This window comes from Corapipo altera, unplaced genomic scaffold, assembly GCF_003945725.1.
Source record: "Corapipo altera isolate COAL_440 unplaced genomic scaffold, ASM394572v1 61153, whole genome shotgun sequence".
In the NCBI taxonomy this organism is placed as follows: domain Eukaryota; kingdom Metazoa; phylum Chordata; class Aves; order Passeriformes; family Pipridae; genus Corapipo; species Corapipo altera.
In genome coordinates, this window is record NW_020884958.1 from 1094414 (window position 1) to 1105299 (window position 10886).

Genomic DNA, 10886 nt, shown 5'->3' on the forward strand with positions numbered 1-10886 from the left:
CAGGAAGTCCAGTTCCAGTGCTCCAAGGAGACATGCCACTCACAACAGCGTTTTAGAAAGAGAAAACTCTAGAAATGTGTATTTTGCTCTGAATCAATTGCTTGGCTAGCTAACATTTCTAACTGCAGACAGAAGAAGTTCAAACTCCAACCCCACTAGGCACTAATAGAGATAATTTCTGTAAATATTGTTCTATTTAATTACTCAAGTACTCATTAAAAATATCTCTTCTCTTATTGCAGTTTGTGAGGATAATGTAACCAGAAAGAACCAGGAATTTTGCTTCCAGCAAAGCAGTAAATGCCTACTGGAAAAAAAGACAGGTCTAACATGTTCCAAGTTCCATTAAGATACCAGACAAAAATAAATAGATAATATGTGAAAGTGGGTGTTTATCAGGAAAATATATCTTAATGGTTATATCATTTCAGCCATTTAACTACCTCCAATCAAATGTAACTAAGCATATATCTCTTTCTTTCTGATGTCGTATTCTTTCCCTAAAACAAATGAATTGGCTGCTGTAACATGTAGCATTTGGTTTGACTACAGCCACATTATCAAGTCAATGTTTCAAACCATAAACATGCAGCATAATGCAGTACCATATATTCTGATAAGAAAACTCGCTTAGAACTGAGGGCAGGCAGCTTTGCATATGCTGATGCACAAAGTGCTCATGTGAAACAGATCTATAAATGTTAGGCAAAGAGGAGAGCCATATGCCAGCTCCATCAGACCTGGCAAATTACTGCTCTACTTCATAATGTTGGTGGTGGGATGCAGAGCATCGCAAATACCCGGGAAGGCAAAGCGAAGTTCAGTTCCACAGTTCAACAGGGAGCTCAGCTGCCTTCATGATAATTCACAATTTGTGAGTTATATTCTGAAAACCAAGGATTTAGGAAGAAGCTGTAGCTATGAGTTTCTCCTCTTTTGCACTGTATTTCTTATACCCTACCTCAAAGTGGTGCACCATACTTGAATGAAAATACCCCTAGATATTAAAAACACTGCTTAAGCAGTAGTTTCAGGCATCAGACTGTGTGAAGATAGTGTAATTCATTGCTTTCACTTTTACATAGAAAAAATATACATACATGTTTACAAGACTCCACGTAAAGTCTCTTTGATGCTAGAACATAGCAACTCCTGGCAGCAAGAAGGAAAAAGCTGCAGCACAAATTTGCCAGAACAGAGATTAAAGCTAAATTTCAGCTTGGATTTTTTTATCACAGTAGCATTGGTACTGCAGGTTGTTTTGGAAACGGATAGAGGAGGAAGGGAGATTTGTTGATTTGCTAATCCCTTCAATGGCTGGGGTACATTTTCCTAAAGAATTCTGTGTTTCTGCAGTTGCACTAATGGAAAAATAACACTACTTTTATTATGCAAAAGATAGCCATAACTCTGTAGGGAGCTTAGAACAGTCTAGACAGGAAAGTAATGCTGGCTTTATAACACAACAGAAAAGCGTATATGGGGCTCGGTAAATGCAGGATCTGGGGTCTCTAGTGAAAACACCACAGTAAAGATTCCTTTGTGTCTTTGAACATCAAATTTGGAACTCTTCAAGGAACGATAATTATAGTACTCTGAATATTTATTTATGTTACCTTTAAAATTAATAGCTGTGGTCTGCTTCAGAGCACCTACAGGATTCAAAGGTTATTCTGAGTCACACTACGGAGGAGCCTGTCTGTCTCCCAGTGTACATGACTGCTCAGCTGGGAATCCCACTAATTCAGGCACTGAATTTATGTGTCTAAAGTTAGGGAGAATGTTGTCCTCATCTCTTCCCCTCTCTTGCTCCCAGACTGGTGCTGAGCCGTGTTGAGCACTCTTGAAGCCCCATGCATTCAGACAATGGGGCTCTCTAGTCTACTGGTGGCTATAGAAAATTTACAGGGCTCTCCCATTTCTGTCTAAGATTGTTCTCTGCAAAGACCACCTGTGATTCCCCAGGCTGGAGGAAAACCAACTCAGAAAACAAAAGGCATTCTTCACTTTAGCAAGTCATCTAAGCATGTACTGCAGGTGATGTAAAACCTTAAACTTGTGCTTAAAATTATTTGCTTGCTTAAATCACTCTCCTGTCCTGCTTTAAGCATATGCATGGGATGAAGTACCTGACTGAGCACTTGGCTGAAAACCAAAGGATTGCTCCTGCGTGGTACTTCTGCACAGAAAAGGGGGATATGATGTCAAAGTTCTGCTCAGTTATTGCAAATATCTACTTGCAATTCTATATTAACTGCATGAGTCATGCCTGGATTTGCATATAGCGTGCCACCGAGTTTCATGAGTTGCTTATACTACAACGCACTGGGTCTCAACCTGGTACGGTGAATCACCTTCCCTCCAGAGAGTGTGTGCAAAACCTTCTTTATCAGGGAAACAACACTAGCAGAGCCCCAGACAAGCCTCGTGCATTTGGACACCTTACATGTTCTTACTACACATCAGATGTTCAGACATTTCGAGCCCACATAACCTTACTCTTCTAGAATAGAATCATAGAATCATAGAATCGATTGGGTTGGAAAAGACCTCCGAGATCATCGAGTCCAACCCTTGGTCCAAATCCAGTCCATTTACTAGATCATGGCACTCAGTGCCACGTCCAATCTGCGTTTAAAAATCTCCAGGGATGGCGAATCCACCACCTCTCTGGGCAGCCCATTCCAATGCCTGATTACTCTCTCTGTAAAGAATTTTCTCCTGATATCCAACTTAAATTTCCCCTGGCGGAGCTTAAGCCCGTGCCCCCTTGTCCTATTGCTGAGTGCCTGAGAGAAGAGACCAACCCCCACCTGGCTAGAACTTCCCTTCAGGTAGTTGTAGACGGTGATGAGGTCACCTCTGAGCCTCCTCTTCTCCAGGCTAAACAACCCCAGCTCCCTCAGCCTCTCCCCATAGGACTTATGCTCCAGTCCCTTCACCAGCCTCGTTGCTCTTCTCTGGACCCGCTCCAGCACCTCAATATCCTTTCTGAACTGAGGGGCCCAGAACTGAACACAATACTCAAGGTGTGGCCTCACCAACGCAGAGTACAGGGGAAGGATCACTTCCCTGCTCCTGCTGGCCACGCTATTTTTGATACAGGACAAGACCCCATTGGCCTTCTTGGCCACCTGGGCACACTGTTGGCTCATGTTGAGCTTCCTGTCAATTAGTACCCCCAGGTCCCTTTCTACTTGGCTGCTTTCCAACCACTCTGTGCCCAGCCTGTAGCGCTGCATGGGGTTGTTGTGGCCAAAGTGCAGGACCTGGCACTTGGCTTTATTGAACTTCATCCCACTGGAATCAGCCCATCTCTCAAGTCTATCCAGATCCCTCTGCAGAGCCCTCCTGCCTTCCAGCAGGTCGACACTCCCCCCCAGCTTGGTGTCATCTGCAAATTTGCTGATGACGGACTCAATCCCCTCATCTAAATCATCAATAAAGATGTTAAACAGGACTGGACCCAACACAGACCCCTGGGGAACACCACTAGTGACTGGCCGCCAGCTGGATGCAGCTCCATTCACCAGCACTCTCTGGGCCCGACCCTCCAGCCAGTTCCTAATCCAGGAGAGGATGCACTTGTCCAAGCCATGGGCTACCAGCTTGTCCAGGAGTATATTATGGGAGACAGTGTCAAAGTCCTTGCTGAAGTCTAGATAGACCACATCCACAGCCTTCCCCTCATCCACCAGGTGGGTCACCTGATCATAAAAAGAGATCAGGTTGGTCAGACAAGACCTGCCCCTCCTAAACCCATGCTGGCTGGGTCTGATCCCTTGTCCATCCTGAAGGTGCTGTGTGATTGCACTTAGGATGATCTGCTCCATAACCCTGCCAGGCACCGAGGTCAGGCTGACAGGCCTGTAGTTGCCAGGGTCCTGCTTGCAGCCTTTTTTGTGGATTGGGGTGACATTCGCCAACCTCCAAACATCTGGGACCTTCCCAGAGAGCCAGGACTGTTGGAAGATGATGGAGAGCGGTTCGGCAAGCTCTTCTGCCAGTTCCCTGTGTGGATTGTCCAGTGTGATTAGGGAATTATGCACTAAACTGAGTGTCATCACCTTCTGTCAGCTCAAAGCTGAGGCCCAGCCTCCAAATGCCTTCTGTTTGTATCTGCAGTGTGTGGAGTCATACAGTTTGTTTCTGTGTGTGTGTAACAGTGGAAGAGATTTGATTTACTGCACTGCACGCAGCATTGTACCTCATGTCTAGATCACCCTGCCTCCGTGCAGGGCCCGATCATCGCCTCCTCTTCTGAGTCGCACTAGTGGAGCTGTGTAGGCGAACACCAGGACTATAAGGCTTGGAAAGAGCAGCTTTAGACGCGGGTCCGTTGCAGCGGCGACTTCCGGGATCGAGCGAAGCAGAAAAACAACGACCACTTGCGTTTTTCATTGTACGGGTTCTCTCCCTGAGCTGTGTATTCTTCCACCGACCCGCGAGAACCCCCCACTGGGAGCCACGTTGTCTCCTCTCCCCGACTGCGGACTCCGCCCCTGCACAAGCAGGAGAGGTTGTCTCGCCCTCCTCTCCGCAAGTCCCTGTTTCTGTTGCTGGAACGCGGTCCGCTTGTATCTCCCATTGGTCAGTGGAGCTCTCAAGCCACTCCCTTCCTCCCCTCTCCCCCCCCCCCCCCCCCCATACCTTGACCTCCCCTCGAGGCCATATAAACCGCGGGAGTTTCGAAATAAAGGTCTTTTCGCCACGGAACACCGAGTGGAAACTTGGTCACTCTCTCCTCCTACCAAAGGGGGACCGCGTGACTGAATTCCTCTCCGGCAAACCCAGCGGAGAGTCCACACACAGATCCGTTAGAGCTGATCTGCTCAGGCTCTTCCATTTCATTAACCAGTACTGCTGTCACTCAGAAATAAGCAGTTAACAACCTCATAGAAATTATACACGTAAAAAGAATGAGCTTTTTGCTACATGGAGGCATCCTCTTTGCCCTCAACTCTCAGTGAATGGTTGAAGGCATGTTTCCTTTGAAGACTACCCCTGTGGAAGTGATCACACAATGTACAAGAACTTAGCAAAAGCGTGTCTTTTTCCCTAACCTGGGAAAGCTGAAATAACCTGTGAAACACTGAGTAATTCTTGCAGTGTTGGCAGAAGCAGGGTAGTATTTTACTCTTCACAGCCTAAAGTGTCCTGCCAAAATGGCCAAATAAAATGTAATTTCTCCCTGCTGATCTCCACCCTACCTACAGTCAGCTAAGATTTCAATGGCTGCTCGGCAGTGTTTTCTGGTATGGCTTGTGCAGGTGCACTTATTGTCAATGAAACAGTGATGCTGTCAATGTAGCTCATTAATTCTCCAACATAAATTATATCAGAAAAACACTTGTTTTCCTGGTATACATTTTCACCAAAATATTCTAGCAATCCAAGTATATCTTACCTCTTTTACATTTAAGTAGACACACTGTGTTTTGTATTCCTTTGCATTTTTATTGCAGTGAAATTAATGACAAAACACAGTGTCTCATGCATTTAATTCTCATTACCATCACTAGGATCTGCACAATGTTTGTAAGCCTTGCAGGTCCTGTATCATGTGAGAATATACTGGTTCTCTTGTAGGTACCAAAGCAGACTCCAGACTGTAACCAACCTGAAAAAAAAAAAGACATCCTCAGGACTAGAAAGCTGTAAATCAGCCAAGAGCTGTGACATGTGAAACAGAACTACCCAGACTGAAGGTCGTGGTCATTATCCTCTAGAATTACACATAATATACACATGGGTGTATATATAAATCAGTGTAAACCTTACAGAGGTAAGCATCACTAACTCCTCCTTTGGGTAGCATTAGTTTTCCTGCAGTGACAATGCTTCACACTTGTTTGTAGACAGCTTGAGAGTAGGGTGCCACAGCCCCCTTGCTCCAGCACATCTCCTGCTTTTCAGTTTTTTCCCAGCTCACAAGTGGCCAGGAGAAAGATCATAGGATCATAGAATCATAGAATACAGTGAGTTGGGAGGGATTACCAAGACTAATTCTTGGCCCTGCACAGGACACCCCAAGAGTCACACCATATGCCTGAAAGTGTTGTCCAAATGAATGAAACACCTCTGCCTTGTCTCTGTCCCTGTTTGTGAGGTGACCATCTTCATCCTGTAATGGGCTGATGTTATTTCTACATTGCCTTTTGCCATTAATATATTTGAAAATCTTTTTTTAGATGAACATCAGCACTTCAGCTCACTGGAAAAGTAACATAGGAGGAGTAAGATCACCTTTTGTTTACCCTGGAGGAGGGAAGGCTGAATCATGTTCAGATACATCTCATGTCTAATGGCTTGCTGTTCCATCTGTGTGACTGCTGCTAAAAAACCTTTCGATCCAGGGTTATTCTTGGCACACCCTAAGTACTACTGCTGACAAATAGGTTGCTTGGAAGCCCCTCAGCCAGATTAAAATGTTATTTATGACATTTTTAGATTCAGGTAATATATAAATCCACATATGCTTTTCTCTGCTTGATAGTACTCTGGCTTTATCCCAATAAACATAGCCTGAGCAAGAGGCAGCTGTGCTGTATGAGACAGCTGGTAGATGGGATGTGTGGGACAGTTCTTCCTCTGAGCAGACTGGAGAATGAAGAAAGAAGAAGGATGAAGGTGGGGTATGGGTGTAAGACAACAAAGGAGTGTTTGTCAGAGATTTCTCTGTGCATATAGATCCAGCCAGTCCAGTGATCATCACTCATTGTCACTGTCCAGTCTCCCAACAGCTGTCCTTACAATTTGGAGTGGCAAAGACCACACCTGTGGTTATGGCATTTGTGTTTGGTCCTCTTGCCATTACTTAAGCATAAGCAGGAAATATGGAGAAGACAGAAACGTGGTCAAGCCACTTGGAATGAATATAAAGAGGTAGTTAGAGTGAGTAGAAATGAGATGAGGAAGGCCAAGGCATGACTGGAATTAAATCTGACCAAGGATGTCGAAAGCTGTCTGAAATTCAACAAGGGTCTGAAATTCAACAGGGTCCTGCGTGTGGGGAGGAATAACTCTGGGCACCAGGACAGACTGGGGGGTAACCTTCTGGAAAGCAGGTCTGTGGAGAAGGACTTGGATGTCCTGGTGGACAACAAGCTGTCCCTGATCCAGCAGTGTGTCCTGGGGGCAAAAAAGGCCAGTGGAATTCAGGGGCAAATTAGGGAGAGCATTGCCAGCAGGTCAGAGAGGAGATCCTACCCCTCTACTCAGCCCTGGTGAGGCACGTCCGGACTGCTGTGTCCAGTTCTGGACTCCTCAGGACAGACATGGAGCTCCTGGAGCAGATCCAGAAAAGGGCAACAAAGATAATTAATGGACTGGAGCATCTCTCTTACAAGGAAAGGCTGAGGGAGGTGGGCCTCTTCAGCTTCAAGAAAAGATGACTGAGAGAGGACCTCATCAACGTACAAAAGTATCTAAAGGGAGGGTGTGGAAGGATGAACCAGACTCTTTTTGGTAGTGCTGAGCAACAGAACAAGAGGCAACAGGCAGAAACAGATGCACAAGAAGTTCAACCTGAACATGAGGAAGAACTTCTTTTCTGTCAGAGTGAAGGAGCACTGAACAGATTGCCCAGAGAGGATGTGGAGTCTCCCTCACTGTAGATATTCTAGAACTCTCTGGACACAGTCCTGTGCCATGTGCTCTGGGATGACCCTACTGGAGCAGGGAGGTTGGACAAGATGACCCACTGTGGTCCCTTTCAACCTGACACCTTCTGTGATTCTGTGAATGACTTGCTTTCTTCTGCTGTGAACAGAAAGGCGACAAGCTTTGCTGGGAGCTTCCAGCTTTCAGAGCTCCTGCTCCTAGGATGCTGCTCAGCAACATCCTTGACACAACTCTGCTTTCTGCTCAGGCCAGGTAGAAAAACCCACATCCCACTGCTGTCCAGACACAGAATAATCCTCACTTCCTTTGCTGGTCCTTTGAAAGGACAGGGTCTGCAGTTTTGAACAGACAGGTCCCTCCCCTGGTGGGGTTGCCTGATTCTCTTCTTTCTATCCAGAGATTTTCCAAAAAAGGACATGTGGGAACAGCTACAGTTTTTTGATGACCTTCTTGCTAATACTGTGCAGCACCCACTGTGGTTAGAGGGATTCCAGGGTGTCTGGCAGAGAGAGCAACCTGGGAAAAAAGACTATGATAGCATGGAGGATTTATGGACCATATTATGTGGAGGAATTAGTATTTTTTTTTCTACCTGTTTTTTCCTGTGAACTTGAATGGATTACTCCTTGTGGGCTTCAATTTCCATCATATATGTGTCCATTGAGATAAAAAAAAAGTCTGGCGATCTTTTTGTCATCTTTTCTGCCTTTTTAAGATTATAAAAAGTCTTGTTGCAGCTGCATGGACATGTGAGGTGCCGGGAGAGACACTTCCTTCATGCTGCTGTATTGCTGAAGATCAAAACAAGGTATGTAGAGGTGGGTGTGCTGGAAATACATTTCTGGTACAATCTGAATTACCTGTCAGGAAGAAGATATTGAGGTCCAGGAATATTTTTTAAAGTTTTTAAGAATGGAGTGGTGCTAACAAAATGGGAAAGGAAAACTCAATTCCTACTGCAGCTCAAATCGTGAGCCATCAAAGTGCCCATGAGGTTTTGGATCCCTAATGTACCTCCTTTTACTGCTGGTTAAAGCACTGCTGCTGTGTTAGCCATGTGACAACATGTGCAATGGATAAGAAGGATGCCACCATCTGCAATAGGTGTGGTCTGACCCTTCAAGAGGTGGTGGAAAGAAAGCTGAAGGACAGCACCAGCGTTGTAGCAGCCGCTTCCTTTGTGGGTTTTCCAGGGGATTCAGCATGTGCTGGCCAAATGAAAGATGCCAATCCGGTGTGGTGGGGGACTGCAGTCTGCCTTCAAGACTTCTAAAGGTATTTGCTATGGCTTTTGTATTATTTGAGCTGTATTGTAAGAGTCTGTCATGACCTTTAACTGCGTAGAAATAAGGTTTCTGACATCTCTGAGCTCAGAAAGCAAAAGCAACAGCATGGAAACAATATTTCTAATGCAGCTCAAATAATACAAGGCTGATTTTCTTTCAGGCAGCTATTAATCTTGCATCATTGTAGTCTTGCTAACTATGTAACATTTTGTAAGTTTTCTCTTTCATTAGAATTTACTCAGATTGCTCAGATTCTGAATTGTGGGAGTTTCCATAGACACTATGGCCCAAATACTTCAGAAAGGGTCCCATCTTCCTTGCTTGAGAGACAAAGCTGTGGTTCCAGTGTTCCCAGCTGCCCTTTGCTTTCCTACGCCCCCTCCAATGCAGGTGATGGATGTGCCTTCCTGCCGCTTTTCCTAAGCCATGTCTTTGCCAAGCTGTGCTACTGCACCAAAGCTGCAGAACTTCCAGGCTTTTCCCGGAGACCGAGCCACCTAGGTCCTTTCCCAGCACTTTTATTGCTCTTTTCTGAATTCTCTCAGCAGCAGAGATGTACAGGACAGAGCAGCTGAGCACAGATGTGCTCTCCGGTGTAGCGCCAAGACCCAGAGGTGGTGAAGTGCCCTGCTTAGGCTGAAGAACCTTCTCAGCACATAACTTGTCTGCTCTCCTGATGAAATTGCTTCCCATGTCACTACTTCCTACGTCTCCTCCTGCTGAATTGATGTTTCTTCTGGCTACAATTTCCTCAGGTTTCTTTTTATTAAACTTTGCTTTTCACCCATGTGCTTTGTGCCTTTTGTTGTTCTCTACCCTTGATCCTGGTGCCTGTTGCTTTGCATTAATTTGCATCTCTCACCAGTCTTAATTAATCCTCCTAAGTATCAAATCTCATTACACTCTACTTGTTTCTTCTTCTGGATCATTAATGAGGATGTTAAACAGAACACTTCCTGACACTTATCCCTGTGCCATCGTATCATACAATCACTCCCCAGTTTGCTATGTTGTCACCTATCATTTTGTTCCAGTCTTTCAGCCAACTTTGAAAATGAGAGTGTTCCTTCCAAGCCTGATTTACATTAATTTATCAGAGAGACATTCCATCACTGTGTCAAGTGTTTCACTGCAGTCCAAATCTGGTTGGTTTTACTCTCTTGCAACTCTGTCCTTTAGTGCTTTTTTGGTTTGGATTCTTTCAAAATGAGAATGCCAGTAATATCAGGCACCACTTGTTGCTTGCTGCTCTGGAGGTTTTGGCCATCTCTGTAATCTGTCTTTCACTTCTATGCTAAGATTCAGCCAATCTTTCCAGCGACAAAGCTCATCTGGTACAATTATCAGGTACAGAGTATTGTTTCTTAAGCATTAACTACTTCCCAAGGGTCGGTGTCTCCATCAGCAGAGTCTGTATTTGTGGATAGACATCTGTATCAGTGGTACCAGATTTAGCATTGCACCCAGACTCATCATATTTTTGGTGATAGCTGTCCCTGCTGAATGATGCAGAGCTCTTTTTAACTGGGCATCATTTTTGCTCTGGTAGGCACTAATAAATACCAAGGGTTTTGAAGTGGAAAGAGAATTGAATAATGTTTGGTTTGTGTTCTGGTGTGAGAAACTGTGATATGTTTTTCACAGTCAGCAAGACAAAACACACTCAGGTCTTATTCTCCTAATTAGCAAGAAGACCATGTATAATTAAAACACTGAGAGGTGCCTTCCTATTTAGCATGCTGACATACCATGCAGGGCACTCAGACTGCCTTGAAACGCACTAAGCTTGTTAAAACATAAACATTGTACCCAAATAATTTGACAATTACTGGTATTGAGAACATCCTTCATTTTACCAATGGAAAATTACACCTTTTACCAAGAAGGTAATTTTGATAAAATCAACACTTCAGGCTAAGAATTTATCAAGCAAATAAAGGTTGATTATCACTACTTGATAAAACCTTCAAATAATCA